This window comes from Tenrec ecaudatus, chromosome X, assembly GCF_050624435.1.
Source record: "Tenrec ecaudatus isolate mTenEca1 chromosome X, mTenEca1.hap1, whole genome shotgun sequence".
NCBI classification, from domain to species: Eukaryota; Metazoa; Chordata; class Mammalia; order Afrosoricida; family Tenrecidae; genus Tenrec; species Tenrec ecaudatus.
In genome coordinates, this window is record NC_134548.1 from 4,894,899 (window position 1) to 4,913,570 (window position 18,672).

General features: G+C 44.8%; 1 pseudogene; it reads left to right on the forward strand.

Moving 5' to 3' along the window:
- The first annotated feature begins 6,547 nt into the window (after positions 1–6,547).
- On the forward strand, positions 6,548–12,321 carry LOC142433147 (AP-2 complex subunit sigma pseudogene; annotated as a pseudogene).
- The last annotated feature ends 6,351 nt before the right edge of the window (positions 12,322–18,672 follow it).

Consider the following 18,672-nt stretch of genomic DNA (forward strand, 5'->3'; position numbering starts at 1 on the left):
TTTTGAGTCCCTAAGATGGACCTATATGAGAAGATTTGGCAAGAGTTTGTCAGAGAAGACAATGCACTATTTTTTGTGTGGTACTCTGCTTTAGTTGCCACCGAGTCAATGCTGATTCATTGCAACATTATACATAACAGAATGAAATGTTCCACATTCCTGTGCCATCTTCTTGTTCATTGGTTAATGTAAGTGCATTGAAATGACTGTTGTATCAATCCATCTCATTGAGGATTTTGAAAAATGTTGCGATGCATTCATAGAAACAAAAAGAAGTCACACGGAGAGATGTCAGATCAGTGTGATGCATAAGGCAATACAGGTATGTTCTATTTTGCCCAAAACTGGCACACTGAGATAGTTGTGTGAGCAGGTGCATTGTCGTGGTGGCAAAACCAGCCCCCCCCCAGCCCACCGCCCCACCCCCTGTCTGCCACAAATCAGGCCTTTTTTGACACAGTGTTACTCTATCTATTCAGAACCCCTACATAGAAAACTTGATTAAGAGTCTGACCTGGTGGAACAAACTCCAAATCCACTATGAGTGGACATTTTTGTCTCTTCTGGAAGTTGATGGATGTCCAAAATGAGGTTTGTCATCAATCGATATTTCTCCTTTTTGAAAAGAGAAAAACATGAGTACATTTGAAAAGAAAATCACTGTGACCAGAGAGAACCTTCCCAGGGGACGCCATTGGGTACCTGAGTGAGTTGCTTAATACTGGCCTAGCAGGGAAAATGTGTACTTAGAAAATCTGCCCAGTGGAGCACTTACCATTTTGGGGGGTAACCCCTTGTTCATCCAGAACAAACAAGGAAAAAAGACCAGTGTGGTGTTTGTGATAAAGGGAGCATTTTATCACCATACATATCGAGGTTTTAAGTCACATTCCCAATATTTCATAGTACTCAAGACTCTTCCTTTTCAAAAACACTAATCTGTGTTAATCCAAATAAAGTCAATACCAATTAATTGGAACATGAGTACACAGAATTATCATACCCATGAAAGAAGTGGTGCGTTAGTCTGGATAAAGTAGGGAAACAAATCCGCAGAAATGCATATGTATAAGAGAGAGTTTCATATAAATTGTACATTAAGAAAGCATCCCAACCCAGGGCTGTCAAAACCCATAAATCCAACATTAGCCCATGTGTCGGACACCAATCTACAGACTCTTCCTCAATCTCAATGACGCTGACTGCATGAGGAAAGTTGAATCAGTGACCATGTAAGCATCTCAGTGCTGGCAGGGGTCTCCACACGGCTGCTGCAGCACCCAGGGCTGCATCAGGATAGGTCTATGTGGCTTCTCCTCAGGGATGTCTCACGGAAAGTGAGCCTTGCCAGCTGAAGCAGGGAACTGGCAAAGGCAGCTGGAACCTGGTCCAATCATCAGAAACAAGAGACACGAGATCTAGAAATGTGAGCTTGTGGAGCCATTTATCTCTCCACCCTTCAGTTAATCCCACATGTGTTTATCAGCCAGGTTGACACAATAAACCTTAACTATCTCAGGTGGCCATAATTTCAGTCAACTTTTCATTGATAATAACCATCTTGACAGTGATGAGATCTTTCCCAGAACACTTTGATTAAATCTTAATAGTTAACAGTCTAATATATTGGTGGGGGGGGAGTATGGAGTGGAGACCCAAAGCCCATTTGTAGGCCACCGGAGATCTCCTTGCAGAGGGGTCTCAGGGAAGAGATGAGCAAGACAGGGTGCGATGTAGCAACGATGAAAAATACAACTTTCCTCTAGTTCCTAAATGCTTCCTCACTTGCACTATCATGATCCCAATTCTACCTTGCATGTCTGGCTAAAACAGAGGATGTACACTGGTACAGATAGGAACTAGAAACACAGGGAAGCCAGGGCGGATGATCCCTTCAGGACCAGTGGCGTGAGTGGCGATACTGGGAGCATAGAGGGAGGGTGGGTTGGAAGGGGGGACCAACTACAAGGATCTATATGCCCTACCTGGGGCATGGACAGCAGAAAAGTGGGTGAAGGGAGACGTTGGACAGGGAAAGATATGACAAAATAATAATTTATAAATTACCAAGGGTTCATGAAGGAGGGGGAGCAGGGAGGGAGGAGAAAAATGAGGACCTGATGCAAAGGGCTTAAGTGGAGAGCAATTTTTTTTCAGAACGATGAGGGCAATGAATGTACAGATGTGATTTACACAATTGATGTATGTATGGATTGTGATAAGAGTTGTTTGAATCCCCTAATAACAAGATTTTTTTTAAAAAAAGAAATTACTGAAAATGGATGAATCCTTTTGCAACCACCACGTTTTTACCCTAAGGTTGCCTTTTTATACAAAATATTACACATAAATTTCAAAGTAAATAAGTTCAGATTTAAATAAGAAACTCGATTTGGATTAATATGACAGATGAATTGGACTTAATGAATATAATCTTACATAATCCTTACAGAATTATAGTCTTCACTTTCCATATGAGCAAACTGAAAACCAGAGTTAGAGTTTCCCAAGATAACATAGCTAGTCAAGGATGGAGAGAGCTTGGACTGAATGTTTACAACTGTGGGTTTTATCATGAAAACAATGAGGAGACATTAGAGAGTTTATTATTGTTCAAAGTTGTGTTAGCACAATATATACTTGATGTTGACTTAATTTATGGTTCTCAGAAGTTACAAAAATAGTAGTATACATGGGTTCTGTGTATTTCCCACTCAACTTTCTTCAATGATAATAACATAAAGAAATCAAAGTACAAAATGGGTGCATAAGCAAATGTAGTGAAGAAAGCTGATGGTGCCCAGCTACCAATAAATATAGCATCTGTGATCATAAAGGCTTGAAGATAAACAAGTAGCCATATAGTTTTAAAGCAATAAAGTCCTCATAGAAGAAGCACACCAGCCTATGTCATCATGGGGTGTTGATTGGAATCAGGTATCAGGCATCAAAGACCCCAAACAAAACAAGCAAACAAAAATCATATCAATGGGAATGTGGGGGAGGGCAGAGTGGAGACCCAAAGCCCATCAGCAGTCAATTGAACACACCCTGTCATAAGGTCACAAGGAAGGAAAGAACCAGTCAGGGTGTAGTATAGCACTGATGAAATACACAACCTTCCTCTCGTTCTTTAATGCTTCATCCAACCCCACAACCATGGCCCCAATTCTATCTTACAAATATGGCTACACCAGAACATGTATACGGTTACAGATACGTGCTTGCCACACAGCTAATCCAGAACAGATAAACCCTCAGTACTAATAAGGTAAGCAGTGATACAAAGAAGGTAAAGGTCAGGGTAGGGGGCAAGTAAAGGGGGCATGATCACAATGATCAACATATGGCTCCCAAACCAGTGGGACGGACAGCAGAAAAGTGGGTGAAATGACACAGAAGTTGGTGTAAGACACTGGAAAAAATGAATAATTTATAAATTATCAAGAGGTTATATGGAAGGGAGGGGATAATGAGGAGCTGATGCAAAGGGCTCAAGTAGAAATAATATGTTTTGGAAAAGATGATGACAACATATGTACAGCTGTGTTTGACAAAATGTATATATGTATGGATTGTGATATGAGCTGTAGGAACACCCAATAATATGAAATTTCAAAAGTGTCTCAAAAAACATTCAGGGACAGTTCTACTCTGTCCTATGGGTAACTAGGTATAGATGGCAGTGAGTTTGAAGTTTGAAACTGAAACCGTCGTACAAGGCCGAGGAGGCCAGAGCTACTGCAAGGGATGGAAAATTTCAGAAGTTTTAAGAACTCCCTAATAGCCTTCTTCCCCAAACAGACCTTTCTCTCCCCCACTCCTGTCTTAATATTATTTAAACAGCACTGGATGGTGGCCAGCTACCGTAGCTGAACAAAGATTCTCTAAAAGAATGCTGTTGTGGGTGTGTGTTTTGTGTGTGTGGTGTGTGCAATGTGTGTGTACACTGAGAGTGTGTTGTGTGGTTGGTGTATGTGTATTGTTTGCATTTTTTATGTTGCTTGTGTTGTTTTTGGTTTGTGTGGTGTATGTGTGTGGTGTGTATGTGAGTGTGTGGTTTGTGTGTTCCATGTATGTGTTGTGTGTGTAGTGTGAGTTTGTTGTCTATGTGTGGGGTATATGTATTGTATGAGTTTTTCCATTTTGTGTGGTGTATGCATTATGTGATGTGTATGCGTGTTGTGTGTTGTACATGTCTTGTGTCAACAGTGTGTTGTGTTTTTGTATTGATTAGGTTGTATGTGTTCTGTATGTGTTTTGTGATGTGTGTGTGCTTATTGTGTTGTGTATGTATAGTTTCAGTGTATTGTATATCTTGTTTATGTGTATTATGTATGTTTTTTATGTTCCATGTGTTGTGTTGTGTGTGGTGTGTATGTGTCTGTGTTGTGTGGGTGTTTGGTATGTATTCCATGTGTGTCTTTTATGTTGTGTGTGTTGTGTGTGTGGTGGATGTGTACTGTGTGTATTTTATATTGCATGTGTTGTGCATGTTGTGTGTTGTGTATGTGTGTTGTTCGTGTGGTGAGAGTGTGTTGTGTATGTCTTCTGTCAAGAGTATGTTGTGTGCACTGTGTGTTATGTTTGTGTATAGTTTAGATTTTGTGTGCTGTGTACGCGTTTTGTGATGTGATGTATGTTTGTGTTTTGTGTCTGTTGTGTTTTGTGTGACATGTGTATAGTGTGTGTTGTATATGTGCTCTATGTGTACCGCGTGAGTTTTGTATGTTGCTTGTGTTTTGATTTGTGTTGTCTGGTGTGTGTGTGTTACATATGTGTGTGTTGTGTGCATTTGTGATTTGAAATGCGTGTTGTGTGTAGTGTATGCACATTGTGTGTGTTTTATGTTGCATGTGTTATGCTTTAGTGTGTTGTATTGTGTGATGTGTATGTGTGTGTTGTGGGAGTGTGTTGTGCATGTCTTGGGTCAAGAGTGTGTTGTGTGCGGTGTGTGTGTTGAGTTTGTGTATTGATTATGTTGTGTGTGTTGCCTATGTGGTTTATGATGTGAGTGTTGTTTGCGTTGGGTGTATATTGTGTGCATGTATTTAAATTTTTTTATGTTGCCTGTGTTGTATATGTTTTGTGTTGTGCTGTGTGGTGTGTGTGTGTGCTGTGTGTGTTGTGTTGGGTGTTGTGTATGTTTGTAGTGTTAGTGTGTTGGGTGTGTGGTGGATGTGCATTGAGTACGTTTTTCATGTGGCATGGTTTTTGCTTGTGTGTTGTATTATATGATGTGTATGTGTCTTCTGTATGTTTTAGCGGTGTTGTGCATGTCTTGTGTTGAGAATATGTTGTGAGGTGTGTGTGAGGTGTGTATGTGTACAAAGAGGTTGTATATGTTGTGTATGTGTTTTGTGATTTCTTGTGTGTGTGTTACGTATGTTGAGTTTGACGGGGTTGTATATGTGGTGTATGCATATTGTGTTAGATTTTTTGTTGCACGTATTGTGTTTTGTGGGTGTGCTGTGTATGTGTGTGCTTTATGCATATGTGTTGTGTGTTAGGTGAGTGTGTTGTGTGTGCTGTGTGTGTACTGTGTGCCTTTCAAAAGTTGCATGTGTTGTGCTTGTTATGTGTTGTATTATGTGATGTATATGTGTGTTGTGTGTGCTGTGGGATTGTGTAGTGCATATCTTGTGTTGAGTGTGTTGTGGGAGGTGTGTGTTGTATTTTTTATTGATTAGGTTGTATTTGTAGTGTATGTTTTGTGATTGATGTGTGTGTTGTTTGTATTTTGTTGTATGTGTTGTGCGTGTAGAGTGTGAGTGTGTTGTGTATGTTGTGTACATGTATTGTGTGAGTTTTTATGTTGCATGTGTTGGGTGTATTTCTGTTGTGTTTTGTGGTGTGTGTGTTGTATGTGTGAGATATGTGTTCCGTGTGTGTTGTGTATGTATGTAGGGTGAGTGTGTTGTATGTGTGGTGTTTGCGTATTGTGTGCATTTTCTATGTTGTGGGCATTGTGTTTGTTGCGTGTTGTATTATGCGATGTGTATAGGTGTTGCATGTTTTTTAGGTGTGTGTTGTGCATGTCTTGTGTCAAGAGTGTATTGTGTGTGGAGTGTGTGTTGTGTATGTATTCTGTGATGTGTGTGTTGTTCATGTTGTAGGTGTTTTTTACTTTGGCTGAAGAACAAAACAGGAACACAAAGAACTATAAATTTTAGTGTATTTAGGAGTATTTATAGCTCACTGTAAGGCTTTACTCCTTGTGTCTTTCATATATTTCCTATGAACTTGGCTCCGGCAGCACACATTCAGGGTATTTGACCTTCTAACAATAACGGCCACGTCAGGTTCACAATAACTGGCAAATGTTTTATGTTTTGGAGAAATTTGCAACATGAGGGGAGGCTATAATTTTTCCTAAAAATACACACTTCAAGCACTACCGTTAGGCAGAAGTTTGCATTTTAATGCTAGTATTATTTTTATTTTAACATAAAATTCATAAATGTTAGTAACAATACTAATTTTAAATATATATATCTTTAAAAGGAAGTTGTCATAATCTTTCCAAGATGAATTGTCATTTGTCCACATGGGAACTGGAAAGTCTATGAATGTGGAGGAACAGGTAACTCTGCTAGGTTTCTGCCCATTAGTGGGATTATTAGTTTTTCAAATGTGTAGGCTTGTATCCGTAGACCTAATTGACATGTAGCTGTGTAAAGGTTATCTGTGCTAGGCTTCCTACAGAGAAGAGAACATGGTATTTACTGACAACGACATCTCTGGAACTTCAGTTGTGGTCTAGCACTTTGGGTAAGATGTATCTCTGTTAGTTTTGCCATATTTTCCTTCATGCTGGTGCAGCATGGCCACTGTGGGATGAGGGAGGGAAACAGTGTGTGTGGCCTCCTCAGTAGGAGCCACTCCTGCAGGCCCACAGGTGGGCAGAGGAATCCTGGGAAAGGTTTCAGCCGAAGGTACATTCCAGGGACCAAGACTGCCACTCAAAGGACCCCTCCAAGTGTAGGCAAGATAGGATCTCACCTGGACACTAGCAGAGTTCAAAACTACAGAAACCATCAAATGCTGATGAGGGTGTCAAGAGATGAGAACTCTCATCCATTGCTGGCAAGATTGTAAAATGGTAAAAGCACTGTGGAAAACTGTATGGCACCACCTTAAAAGTTTGAGATGTAAGTAGCATGTAATCCAGCAATCCTACTACTCAGCATATATCCTAGAGAAACAGTAACAGATATATTCAAACCCACGTTCAACACAGCATTATTCACAAAAGGAAAAAAGATGCAAACAACCTATATGCCCACTACCAGATGACAAGATAAACAGACATATTTGTATACATACAAATACATTCCACAATGTAATAGTATACATTGTAAAAGGTTAATGAGAAATATTTGAAACACTTTATAACATGGATGAACATGGAAGACTTAATGCTGAGTGAAGAGTTGAAAGTATTGTATGAGACCACTCTTATAAAAAAGTCAGATAGACAGTTCCGGGGGGACTTGGGGTGGGGGGTAGGGGGGTAAGGAAGTGGTGTTAACAAACACAGGGACAAGGGAAAAACATGGGACCCCAAATGGCAGAGAGGGGGGAGTGGCAGGCCTGGTGGGAAATGATCAAGGGTAAGGTTGCTTAGAGAAGAGGTGTACTCTAGCCCAGGTGGCGACGAAGCATGGTAGTAGGGCAGGAGGAAAGTCAAGGGAGATGGAGGAAAGAGCTAGGAGTTAAAGGGCATTTATGGAGGTCTAGACAAAGACATGTACATGCAAATATATATAGGAGGATGGGGAAATAGATCTATGTGTCTATATTTATAGGTTAAGTATTAAGGTACCGGAAGGACCTTGGGGCTCTACTCAAACACTCCCTCAATGCATGAAGACTTTCTTTTATTAAATTGGAACTCTATGATGCTCACTCTCCCGACACAACGGCTGGAGCCAAAGTGGGTGAACAAGTAAATGTGATGAAGAAAGCTGATGGTGCCCGGCTATCAAAAGAGATAGTGACTGGGGTCTTAAAGGTTTGAAGATAAACAAGCAGCCATCTAGCTGAGAAGCAACAAAGTCCACATGGAAGAACACACCAGCCTGTGTGACCGAGTGGTCCTGAAGGGCTCAGTTACCAGGCATCAAAGAACAAAAAATTATATCATTGACTGCACACCTCCATGATAGGATCGCTGAAGACAAATGGGTGCATAAGCAAATGTGGTGAAGAAAGCTGATGGTGCCCGGCTATCAAAAGAGATAGGGTCTGGGGTCTTAAAAGCTTGGAATTGAACAAGCAGCCATCTAGCTCAGAAGCAAAAAAGCCCACATGGAAGAAGCACACCGGCCAGTGTGATCATGAGGTGCCAAGGGACCAGGCATAAGGCATCATGCAAAAAAAATATTATATATGTGTGTGTGTGTGTATATATATATATATATATATATATATACCATATTAAATGAAGGGGGAAGTGCAGAGTGGAGACCCAAGGCCCAAGTGTCAGCCAATGGAGATCCCCTCATAGAGGGGTTTAGGAGAGGAAATGGGTTAATTAGTGTGCGAGGTAGTACCGATGAAGAACACAGCTTTCCCCCAGATCCTGGATGCTTCCTCCTTCCAACTAACATGATCCAAATTCTACCTTGCAGGGCTGGATAGGGCAGAGGTTGTACACTGGTACATATGGGGGCTGGAGGCACAGGGAATCCAGGGTGGATGATACCTTCAGGACCAAGGGTGTGAGGGACGATGCTGGGAGAGTGGAGGGGGAGTGGGTTGGAAAGGGGGAACTGATTACAAAGATCCACATGTGACCTCTTCCCTGGGAGAGGGACAGCAGAGGGGGGGGGGAGAGACTCCGGATAGGGCAAGATATGACAAAATAACGAGGTATAAATTACCAAGGGCACATGAGGGAGGGGGGAGCGGGGAGGGAGGGGAAAAAAAGAGGACCTGATGCAAAGGGCTTAAGTGGAGAGCAAATGCCTTGAGAATGATTGGGGCAGGGAATGTATGGATGTGCGTTATACAATTGATGTATGTATATGTATGGATTGTGATAAGAGTTGTATGAGTCCCTAATAAATTGTTAAAATAAAAAAATAAATAAAAACAAACAAACAAATAAAAGTCCTAAAGCTTACAAAAAAATCAGATAGATTACCCAGTGAAAGAAACTTTTTCTCGTCATATTGGGTTTATCTCTGTTGCATTTTGTCATTGTTCATAGCATTCTTAAATCTTTCATATGTGGTTCTCTGTTTCTCGGAATATGAAAACTTGGAATGGTGAATCTATGGAGAGAACACAAAAATAAGGGTTCCTGGGAGGTACGGTGGGGGAGGTCAGGGCATAAAAGGGAGCTGATATCAAGCAGTTCAAAAAGTAAGAAAATGTTTTGAAGTTGAATTTGGTAGCGTTTGTGCAATACTGGATGGTGTGATTGAACTATGGAATCATATGATGTCTGGATTAGCTCCTAATGAAATGGTATCAGCTGGAAAAAAGGAAGAAACATTGTTTTGTTTGTTACCAGGAATGAGAGGGAATGCAAGGGAACATTAATAACCAGAGAGTTGACATGGATAAGTATTAACTTCGGTAATAGGAATGGCAATATAGTAGAATCTTGAACCTCGACACTAATCTGTTCTAAAAGGAGTGTTGAGATGTGATTCAATAGATTTCTGAATCAATTTTTCCCAGAAGAAATAACTGAAAATGGATGAATCCTTTCTCAACCACCAAGTTTTATCCTAACCTTGCCTTTTTATGCAAAACATTACACATACATTTCAAAGTAAATAAGTTTAGATTTAAATAATATAAGTTAAATAAGAAACACAATTTGGATTCATATGACAGAAGAATTGGCCTTAATGAACATAACCTTACACAATCCTTACAGAATTATTATCTTCACTTTCCATATGAGCAAACTGAGAATCAGTGAGTTAGAGTTTCCCAAGATAACACAGCTGGTCAAGGGTGGAGAGAGCTTGGACTGTGTGTTAGTCTGGGTACTTTAGAGAAACAAATTCTACAGCAACTCATGTGTAAGAGAGAGTTTTATATAAGGGTTAAGTGCACATCAAGAAAACATCTCAACTCAGTGCTGCCCATGTCCACAAGTCAAACATTAACCCATTAACCTAAATGTCCAACACCAATCCACAAAGTCCTCCTCCATCTCACAAAACAGAGGCAATGATGCCGACTGCAGGAGGAAAACTGAATCAGTGAATGTATAAGCATCTCAGCGCTGGCAGGCCTCTCCACACTGCTGCTCCACCACCCAGGGCTGCATCAGGGTAGGCTCATGTGGCTTCTCCTTGGGGATGTCTTGCAGGAAGTCAGCCTTGCAAGCTGAAGAAGGGAATGGCTAAGGCAGCTTCACCCTGGTGCGACCATCACAAAGCAAGAGACCATCAAAAAGCAAGAACTAGAAAGGCGAGCCTCACTGAGCCAATTATCCCTCTGCCCTTCAATTAATCCCACGTGTGTTTATTGGCAAGGTTGGCACAATAAACTAAGTCAGACTGCATGCTTACAACTGTGGGTTTTATCTTGAAAGCAATGAGGAGCCATTAGAGAGTTTATTATTGTTCAAAGTTGTGTTATCACTATATATATTGGATGTTGACATAATTTATGGTTCACAGAAGTTTCAAAAATAGTAGCACAGATGGGTTCTGTGTATTTCCCACTCAACTTTCTCCAATGATAACTTATAAAGAAATCAAAGTACAAAATGGGTGCATAAGCAAATGTGGTGAAGAGAGCTGATGGTGCCCAGCTACCAATAAATATAGCCTCTGGGATCAAGTGGCCATCTAGCTGAGAAGCAACAAAGCCCTCATGGAAGAAGCACACCAGTCTGAGTGATCATGAGGTGTCAACGGGATCAAGTATCCGGCATCAAAGACCCCAAACAAAAACAGACAAACAAACAAACAAAAATCCTATCAATGGGAATGAAGAGAAGGGCAGAGTGGAGACACCAAACCCATCAGTAGTCAATTGGACACCCCCTGTCAGAAGGTCATAAAGAATAGAAGAGTCAGTCAGGGTGTAGTATGGCACTGATGAAACACACAACTTTCCTCTAGTTCCTTAATGCTTTCTCCCACCTAACAACAATGACCCCAAATCTACCTTACAAATATGGCTACACCAGTACAGATAAGAGCTCACAGCACAGATAATCCAGAACAGATAAAACCTCAGGACCAATAAGGTGAGCAGTGATACTAGGAGGGTAAGGGTTGGGTGGGGGGAGTAAGGAGAGAACCTATCACAATGAATGATATATGGCTCCCATCCCAGGGGAACGGACAGCAGAAATGTGGGTGAAATAAGACAGAAGTTGGTATAAGACACTGGAAAACAACAGAATAATTTAAATTATCAAGGGGGAATGAGGGAGGGCAGGGCAAAAATGAGGACCTGATGCCAGGGGGTCAAGTAGAAAGAATATGTTCTGAAAAAGATGATGAAAACATATGTACAGATGTGTTTTACAAAATGGATATATGTATGGGTTGTAATAAGAGCTGTAAGAGCCCCCAATAAAATAAAATGGTGTCTCAAAAACACGGAGGGGCAGTTCTACTCTGTCCAATGGGTCACTAGGTATAGATGGCAGTGAGTTTGAAGTTTGGAGCTGAAACCTTGGTACAAGGCCAAGAAGGTCAGAGCTACTGCAAGGGATGGAGGAGACTCCTTACTTTCAGAGTTTTTAAGTACTGCCTAATAGCCTTCTTCCCAAAAGAGATCATCCCCTCCCACACTCCAGTCTTAATATTCAAACACCACTGGGTGGTGGCCAGCTACCATTACTGAACAAAGATTCTCTAAAAGAATGCTGATCAGGTCAGGGAATTAGGATTCTAGGAGTCACCAAGAATCACTTCATCCCCAACCAGAACTGGGTGGGCAAAACCCGCCTGACGACGTGGTACATGAAATTTGAGGACCAGGAAGCAGAAACTGATTGAAGTGGTGCACGCCCTGGTCTCCATCAAAGACGACAAGCAAATCAACCTTGTGAAGTTCCAGAACTCTAAGATCATCTACTAATTCTACGTCGGCTTCTACTTCTGCATATGCCTGGGTGTCAATGTCAACACCCTGGTCTACCTGGAGGTTAAGCGCAACTTCTTGGAGGACATAAATAAGCATTTACACAATATTTGTGAGCTAGACCTGGTGTTCAGTTTCAATAGGCTTACTAGGTCATGGATCAAATAGCTGTTCCTGGCCAGGGACATCTCAGAGGACAGCCAGACCAAGGTGCTGAAGGAGTTGCTTATGCTGCAGTCAATTGAGAGGAATTGAGGTGGGGGGCAGCCTCACCAGGAGCCCATCTTCCCTCCAGCCCGCACTTCCTCCACCTGGACCTCTCTCTCCATCTCCCTAGTGAGACCTTGGCCCCACCCCAGCCACACTCCCCCAATCTGCCCAGGAGAAAGGGACCCAGTTAGGTCTGGAGCACTAGGGAGGACACTGCTCCCCCCACTCCCCTCTGGGGAACCACTCTCCCAAGGGCAGCAGAGGCCACTTTCAGTTTAATGAGTAATTATGCAGAAGTCCTGTGATGGTGTGTGTGTGTGTGTGTGTGTGTGTGTGTGTAGCCCAAAATCAACTTGTGGCCCCCACCCTGTGCTGAAAAAAAAAAAGGAATTCTGATCAAATGGGGGAAGGACAGACAGCTGAGTTCCAAATTCTCCTATATCCAGACTTTCTGAAGCCAATGAGACAAGATAAATCCTTGAATCTATCACAGTGAGAGAAATTTTAAACACACTCTCCAAGTCTTATTGAAACCAAATAACACACAAATGAAACCAACTGTCATCGACTGGATTCTGACTCATACACACCCACTATGACAGAGAACAGACCCTTTGATTTTCCAAAGCTCTCGATCTGTATGGCAACACCAGGCCTCGTATTTCTCTGGAAACCAAACACTGGTTTGGCACAATTAACAAAGAAGGTCTACTCTGAGCATCCAGTTATTGTAAATGATTATCTACATCCAGTCAATTGATGCTGTTCCGTTGGAATGCTAGGGGGCTGTGAGTTGATGTGAAGGAGAAACTCCGAAAAGAGTGGGAGAATGGTTGCACACATAAAAGAATGTAGTCAATGTCACTGAATTGCACTTGGAGAAGACGTTGGATTCGTGCATGTTCTCCTGTGTATTTTCACCAGCGACAAAATGGTTTTTTAAAGGGAGCAGTAAGGTCTGGCATGGATTGAACTGGTGGCCAAGAGATAAGTTGCTTGGCTTCACTGGGGTTGTTTTCTGTGTGTAAAAGCAAACAAACAAAGGCTGGTGCTAATATTGGTGATTTGGGTGGTAACAACAGGACTTGTTAGATGCAAACGAAATCAAGGGAAAAGCCTATGAGTTGAAGCTAACCTTATATTCGTATGCATAGAGATTGCTCAGTGGCAGTGAGTTTGGATCGTTTTCAGTCTTACTCCAGAGTAACACTTCCGGGAAACCTGCACGTACTTCTTGAAGGGAAAGCCATAGATGCCTGACAGGTTTGCACGGTTGCACCAGAGGTTCCTTATTAAAAATCTGGGGCCTTGGAGTTTTCTCAAGAGGTGGGACGGCTTTCTTGCAGGGGCCATCTGAGCAATGGGACCTCTTTGCAAGCCCGGCCCCCAGTTCCTGCTTCCTGGCCTGTCCTATTTTTCATATTCATCAGTGGGAAGCAAGAGTACAAGAAAACAGTTCCAGGGAAAGAGAGGGGAAGGGGCACGTGGGGGAGTTGAGAACTCTCCCGGGTTTGCAGCACCTGCTAACCTGGGAAATATACTTGAAATTGGCAATAACAGATTCGGTCCTCTGCTCTGCCCTCAGGCAGCAAGAAGCTGGAAGCAGGCTTTGTGGGCTTAGTGGGGGAGGCACTCACTCGGCAGTCTTTGCATGCATCCGGTGCGGAAGAAATCCACACCCACCTTCCCTGCAGGACATCAGCACTCAGTGACCCCTATGCTGGGTTTCAAGGTTGTATCTTTGTCTCGTAAAGACTCTTGCTGAGAGCCTTCTCTTTCTCCCTCTGATCGTGTGGTGGGTTTGAATGGAGTCTGTGTAAAGCATAAATGATAGGTGCAGACTTACTGATGCTTCCTGACCAACCTGTAGTGAACAGCTTCTCCAAGAATGAAAACTGCGCAATTCCCACGACAGACGAATCAGTATGCACAGGTCAACCTATGCTGAATAGGTAGATGACTGGCAGCCCTGTAGGAAGAGGCTGTGTGAGGTGGCAAGAAACACCGATGGCAGCCAGAGACTGAGATGGTGGTAGGTTGTGTGTGAAATTGTTCACGCTGCAGTCAGTAAAGCAACACAAAGCAGCCCGTATCATGGGTTGGACACTGAGCATGGGCATTCTTAGAGCATGCACTTGGCAGGTTTTTCCATTTGCCCCATAGGTTCCTTATTGCAAATCTGGAGGTGTGGGTGGGGGTGGGAGGGCTTGGAGATTTCTCAGTAGGCGGGTGGGGTTTCTTGCAGGGGACATATGAGCACTGGGATTCCTTTCAAGTCCCGCCCCGAGTTCCTGCTCCCTGGAACCCCTGGAAAGGGCGCCGTTTTCTGTGTCGCAGCAAAAGGAAACAAGTAAGCAAACCCAGAGCAAAACGCCTCCTCGTTGCTTTCCTTTTATCACAAAGCTGATATTTGGACTTTGGGTGCAAATGAACTGGACAGCGCTGTTCATTCCTCACCAACTTGGAGGAGGGGCAAGCACAAGGCTTTAGTGAGCGGGGGCCGCAGAGGCCTCTGCTTTTGCCTCTGCAAAGGGCACCTGGCCAGGAGCCCACTCAGAACCAACCACGACCCCCCGGGGCTGTGCGGATGAACACGAGCCCACACTTCTCCAAGGATGCTCCCCCGCTCAACAGCCCCAATGGGCTTTCCCTGCGCAGCACAGCCAAGCCCGTTCCTACACTAGGCAGCCGTCCTAGTGGACGGAAGGCGAACCAACTGTGAACCAAATATTTCCCCAAGCAAAGGGGCCAGATCACTTGCCAGTGCTCACGCGCACTTGCCCTATTTTCTAGGTTGGGTCTGTCCATGTGCGCGCGCCTCCAGCACGTTCCCTCCCCACCCCCAACGCCAGTCCACTGGAAAGGAACAACATAAACAGGAAAGCCAATGATTGGCTTCTAAGTAACGAAAGCGCGGGCGCGGTAAATCCCGGAAGAGATTTATCTATAAAGACGCGCTAGAGCCCGGCGCTGGCTCACAAAGGGCACCCCACGTCAGAAGATGCGTCACGGAAGCCTGGAGCTCCGCACCGCCAAGGTGACCCAGAGCTCCCCTGGCTGCACAGGGCATGGAGCCCCCGCTGCGCTACAGAGGCAGGAGTCCTGCTGCAGCTACCGGGGGATGAACCAGAAGGTCGGCGTCTCAACCGGGGCGGTGTCTGCTCCGGGGCCTGCGCGTGTCTCCAACCACAAGGGGTGGATTTTCCCAGGGAGCGCGGGGAGACAATGGTATGGGGGGTGGGGTGGGCCATGATGCAGCATCCCCCACTGCTCTTCCACCTGGCCCTTCTCTCCTGCCCAAGTGCTCCCTGAGTCTACCACGCCTCCGTCTTTTCGCTTATTTCGCCCTAGTACCTCTCTGGGCTTCGCTCTAGTTGGAAGGGAGCAGTTCCCATTCCCAGACCTTGAGTCCGGAGCCCCAGCCTCGGCATCCACCACGAAGGAGCCATCCACCGCGGAGCAGGACGACTGCGCCAGCACCGGAATTCACCAGCTGCGTGAGGATGACAATTCAGACCACAGTGGAGGCTCCTTCCAAGATCCTGGGCAGCTGCCAGAGGAGCCAGGTGCCCAAGCTGAGGAGGATCCACAAGCCAGGGAGCCTGGGCAGCCCCACCACACTGCAAGACCTTAAACGAGTTTCAGCTAAATGCGATGGAGCAGCCTGTCCAGAGCGCTCAGTACCCTGACCTACTAGCTAGGTAAGCAGCTTTGCTATGACACCATATTCTCTGGGATTGGGATTCCTTGGGCATAGAGGAGGGGGGTGGGTGGGTAAGTGGGGGCGGGGGTTGGAGTGGGGAGGGTGTGGGCGCCCTCCCTCACAAGTTAAAGGACCTCCTATTGGATTTGGTGGTTGGCAAGATGCTTTAAGGGGGTTTCAGGACTGGGATACAGGGGCTGTGCTAATGCAGAAGCGAACGAGGCAGCTACAATTACTTTAAGATGTTGGTCATTTATTTCCAGTCAGTTTTTCACTTTTTAAAAACAAAATGACTTTAATAGCATATTTCCTGAGTGGTTGGTGTAAGGAATTTTGGGGCGCGACACAGAACCAAAGATCCAATCGGCAAAATTTAGAAGCAGGCTTTATTGAGAGGCTTGCGGGCGGATTCAGCAACTCAGGGGATTGAGCCTTTGAAACCGCGCCTTGGGGAATTTAGGCTCCGTTTTTATACCCCTGCTGGAAGGCACAGCTGGGAAGGATCCAAACTGGGGAATATCTGTGCACACAGGTGCTTCAGAATGGAGAAGGTCTTTGACCTTGTCTATATGCCAAGGACAGCTAGGGTGGAGTGTGCTTATCTTCGCAAAACATTCTGGCTCCGGGAGGAGCCGGCTCCAGGAATTGGCAGGTTGAGCAGGGGAGGGGGGAGATCAATGAGAGGGAGGTCAGGGAAAGGGAGGTCTATGAGAGGTGAATTCTGAGAGCCAAGCTGAAGGCACCGGATTCAAAATGGAGTCCCTGTTGCCAAGACCAGGCATACCCAACTCTGCTTTATAGTGAAACGGGGCGGAGTCAGTCTCTTCTGTAACTTCTTCCTGCGGACATAAGGACGATGCACTCATACCAGGGAGGGGGGTTTTTCAAGCAGAGTACTGGAATGCCTGGCCTGGCATAGGGTGGAGAGGCTGGTGTTGCTGCAGCAGCTTCTGGTGGACTGCTATACGGGTGATCTTGCGGAGCCGGTTTTGCAGGAGCTAGATGAGACAAGGGGCAATTAAGAGCAAAATTATAACTAAAATTATGGGTCCTAGTATGGGGGCTAGGAAGGAGTACAGAGAAGAGATCCACCAGGAAGAGGATCTGTTCTGAACCTGGTGTTTTGAGGGTTTAGCTTACAGTTTAGCTTGTTGAGGATCTGGACTCTCGATCCCACAATTCCCCACTCATTGATGTAATAACAGCATTCCTCCTGGAGGAAGAGGCAGGTTTCCCTTTTTTTCAGCTGTGATGAGGTTGGCGGTCCTACAAGGCAACTTGGGCAAGAGAGGTTATTTGTTTCTGCAGGGAGGCTAGAGGCTCGGCAGAGGCATCGACTGCCAGCTGGAGGTGTGCAGATAACTTGTCTGCTGTGATGATAGTGTCCAAGGGCCCCGCCGCTGAGTCCTACGGCACCTGCTGCTGAGGCTAGGAGATGCCCACTGCTATCGGGAGAAAAACTGCTCTTTTAGTACAGAGACTGCATACCTGGATGTATTTGTCCTGGAACTCAGCCGGAGTGTATATAGTGAGCTGCGGAACCAGAGTGACGGGCAGGCACAAAAGGGTAGAGGTGGAACTGACGTTCAAATGCTTAGTGAGTGTATAGTTGCACCAAAGAAAAGTTCTTCTGTGGCTGTTAGTGGTTTGGAGGGGATTCGGGTGACATTACATGCCTGTGTAGATGCATTGGAGTAGCAAAAAGGCACTTGAGTGTTTTCTGGTTGGATGTCTAAGGAATGTTGCGGAGCAAGGACAAGTATGGAAGGTACGAAGCTAGCGGAGGGCAGTCAGCTGCAGGAAGAGGCGAGAAAAGGAAAGGCTGTTCGTAGAGTATTTCGAAAGGACTGAGGCCAGACGGCTCCCGAGGGGCTGTGCGAAGGTGAGTAAGAGCAAGAGGTAATAGTTGAGGCCAAGAAAGTTGCAGTTCTAGGGAGAGTTTGGTGAGCTGTTGTTTTATGAGACCGTTAGCTCGCTCAACCTTACCAGAAGACTGGGGGTGGTAGGCTGCGTGGAGTTTCCAGCAGGTGCCTAGTGAGGCGCTAACTGCCTGCTGCACCTTAGATATGAAGGCCGGGCCGTTGTCCGACTGAATTGAAGCACGCTGGCCAAAACGAAGAATGATGTTTTGAAGAAGGTGAGCGGCCACGATGCTTGCACTGCCAGAGGAGGTGGGAAAGGCTGCGATCCATCCTGAAAATGTGTTAACCGTAGTGAGGAGATAAAAAGCATACTGAGCTAGGAGCGGGAAAGTTGTTGGGCTAAGTCAGTAACAGGATCATGCTACGTGAGTGCAAACAGGAACTGGGAGTCTGGGTGAACAGGAATAGTAAAGAAAGCATTTTGAGATGCAGGAAGGTAAAGTGGGGAGTGCTTGCAGGGATTTGGGAAAGGAAGAGCGTAGGGGTTAGAGACCACAGGGGTGGTGGGGACCACTGCAGCATTGATTAGGTGGAGATCCTGCACGAGGCGGTATTGTCCACTAGGTTTCTGTACTGGCAAAACAGGGGTGTTACATGGTGAGTTTACAGGGGCGAGCAGACCTTGTTTAATAATTTGCCTATTAAGGGCTTTTTTGCATTTTGCTCGAGGATGGTGGGTGGTATGTAGCGTGGAGTTTTCACTTACTGCTAAGGCAAGTGGCGACCTGAAGAAAAAGAGTGGCCAGTGGATTGATGATCCAAAGGCCAATT